The sequence below is a fragment of the Coffea arabica genome, chromosome 2e (genome assembly GCF_036785885.1).
Source record: "Coffea arabica cultivar ET-39 chromosome 2e, Coffea Arabica ET-39 HiFi, whole genome shotgun sequence".
Taxonomy (NCBI): Eukaryota; Viridiplantae; Streptophyta; class Magnoliopsida; order Gentianales; family Rubiaceae; genus Coffea; species Coffea arabica.
In genome coordinates, this window is record NC_092313.1 from 38282938 (window position 1) to 38286143 (window position 3206).

At 37.5% G+C, this 3206-nt stretch overlaps 1 long non-coding RNA gene across 1 annotated transcript; it reads right to left on the reverse strand.

Moving 5' to 3' along the window:
* Nucleotides 1-1245: 1245 nt before the first annotated feature.
* LOC140037277 (uncharacterized) lies at nt 1246-2642 on the reverse strand. The gene is made up of 2 exons (XR_011841200.1): nt 1794-2642; nt 1246-1632 (listed from the first exon to the last, which is right to left on the reverse strand). It is a non-coding gene; the product is annotated as an uncharacterized lncRNA (long non-coding RNA).
* Nucleotides 2643-3206: the final 564 nt, after the last annotated feature.

Genomic DNA, 3206 nt, shown 5'->3' on the forward strand with positions numbered 1-3206 from the left:
AGTTGATCCAACTTATCAATTCATACTGATATAAATGGGTTGATCTAAGTATAATAATAATAAAATTTCTATCAGAACTTGTTCGTATTACCTAACTTGCCACTTCGCAATTGTTTTATTTGCTTGCAACTTAATGTTCTAATCACCCAAATTGGCACTTTGCTATTATTATATTTACTTGCAACTTAATGAGTTACCTTACTAACCAAACAATTTTGCGTGTTTTGTAGTTCATGAATTCAAGGTCAAAAAGTTTGAAGAAAATTTGTGAAATGACCAAATGGAAATAAAGAAATTTTACCTTTTAGCAATTATGAAAAGAAAAGGATAAAAGAGACCACATGGCACTTGAATTACAAGACGGTATTTTTTAACTTAATTTTTTTTAACACATTTGTTGTCTTCACTCCTATTATTTTTCCCGCTAATTTTCTTTTCTTGGTGCATTTGGGTGGTTAATCAATTAAAAATGGTAAAAAGTTTCGAAGTTATTACTCGATGACCCAAATTTCAAACTTTTTTTCAACTCCAATTATCAAACATTTAAATAGTGAATTCATGAATTTTCAATATAACCGGTAATTGTTTAATTCAATTGTATTTTCTTTTTTAAATTTGTTTTTATTTATGTCCTCCTACCAAATCCATAATCCAAACAAAGGATTTACCTTCTTTGGATCTTTTTTCATTTCCCCAGTACTTTCCTTTGTCAACCAAACAAGAGAAAAGAATATGGGTTTACAAGGAACCTACTTTCCATTCTTTTACTTTCCTTTCCTCAGTGGCCTCCTGGAACCAGGCCAGACTTGTGAACAGAGGGCTATGGCTCATAGAGGACGTTGACCATCTTTTCTGGTAATCATTCCGAATCCGTTGTTTATCTAGTTGCAGCACTCTACAAGGCCGGTGACCATCTTGTTTGAAGGGGCAACTTTTTGTTAGCCATTCTTCCTTTCAAAACACCCACAATTGATTTAAAGTCTATAGGTTGACCCTGTGTGAATGGTCCAACGGTAGCACCTCCAACCGGTGACCCTTAAGGTCCCAGGTTCGAGTCTCTGCTCTGCTGGATTCCTCCGCGTATATATCGTGCTTGGACCGGGTTGGGGCGCCAGGCCCGGGCCGCAGGGGATTAGTCGGATCCCGTAAAAATTGACCCGGACACCCCTGTGTCGACAAAAAAAAAAAAAAAGATTTAAAGTCTATAGGCACTAGGACCCTAATGACCCAATTGCATTATGATGCTTTGATTCGAAATAAAATTCCACCAAAATTTCAGGCACAAGTACCCAAAAGGAAGAAGTACTACTGTAACCAGGCATTACCAGTTTACTACTCCATTAATACATCAAATAAGAGGAAAATCAAGGCTCTCCACAAAATGTTGGTCTATCCTACCATCAAAAATATAGTTTCACAGTAGAAACTTGGGATCACATGAATTCCAAATCTTCTTCCTGTGCTTCAAGAACTATGGTGGCAAGAGCAAGTCTATATGCAGTGGACCCCAAATTCCTAACCAGAACGTAAATTTCCTTCCTCCTCTTGCTAACAGAGATGGTCTTCCATTGATCCTCTCTAAGATGAGCAAGCAAGACCGCCTCACATAGAGCTATTGCCACATGCTTCTTGCTGTATGTCCATTAAAACAACAATCAAAAAGCACAAAAATAAACCAAAAAGACTAAAAGGACAAACAAATGATGTCCAAAGGAACTCACGTCAACCAAACAAATTCACAAAGCAAAGAATAGTTCATTCACAATCCCTCTTGCAGAATATACAATAATTACCTGCCTCGAATGAAGCCAGTTGTAATAAAACCAATCGGCCACCTAAAAGACTCGCTGACTCTCGGTTCTTCTGGTACTTGAAGTGCCCATCTCCCAGATGGCTGCTGAACAAAATATGAACCCGGCAAAGACTGAGGTGCTTGAAATTTTCCAGCATCCTCCAGTCTACGTTGTTTGCAAGAAGATACTTTCAGAAAAGTTACTAGGAGCCTTAAAAGTTCCAGTTTCCAAAGTTCCTCTTTTTTAATTTTCCCAAAAATGTGATACATACATACTCCTAAGTGCATTTACAAGGCTGCATGCCCTACTTAAGTTAGTTCAACCTCTACAACCTTATGGTTACACAGCATCATAACTTTATTGGTCTAAATAACCCGCACAACAGAAATACCAATCCCTCAAATGAGTTTCGCAATCTAAGCCATCATCTAACAAGGCAAAGCAAAAAGTTATGATAGCTCCCACAATTCTTTTAGTGAAGACTTTACCATATCTTATGAACCTTGAGACCTAAAACACAAAACCAATCTTTGACAGCAGTAGTCTCACATTTGACTAACCGAAGTCTCACATTTGACATGACTCAAAAAGTGAATCAGCACATCAGATGTCCTTGCAACAAAGCCATTAAAAACAGCACCATGACTTCCCACAGCTGCTACATCACAATTTTTGCAATTTAAAATTTTCATCGAGTTATTACTAACTGGAAGAAATTTGGTGACCCCTACTGTAGATCTTCCCTCGGAACGATAGTGGATACAGTCCCAAGGTGGAAAATGTGGAACTCTGACAGGTCTCACGGAACGAGGTCGAAGCTTTTCCTTTTCATCAGCAATAGCTGCCTCCATTGCCATAAAGCAAGAATATGCGTGGGTATCAGGAAAGTCTGTAGGGAAATATGGCAAACCAGCCTGAAAAAGAAAATCAAGTTTATGATAATTACAATAACCTTGCAGTTAATTCACTACCAATGGTATTCAAGACACTTATTCACATGCCACCCAGTGCCTCTTTCTCAAACCTATAGCTTGAGCACCATTGGAGATAATGGCAATCCAAAAGACTTTGACCCAGCTTAAAGGGAGAATGGCAGTCCATCTAAAGGGATGACAAAAAATGAATATCAGAAACGCATACATGATTTACAGAAGGTGCTCTCTCAATTAAACAAACCAGAAGAGCATCTCACTGTCTATCTGTCAGGTTGTTATTAAACTAGTTGAATCCTATAATAACATCTAATGCTTCTTTTCTCAATCCGATCACTGTAGCTCAAGTTATAGCCGAAATACGAAAATGTGTCAAAACTGTCAAAATACACAAAATCCAAGTAACAAGTGATAAAAACCTCATTTAATCACTTAAAAGCATTTTTCACCAATTATAGCCAAAATGATTCATTTTCTTTCA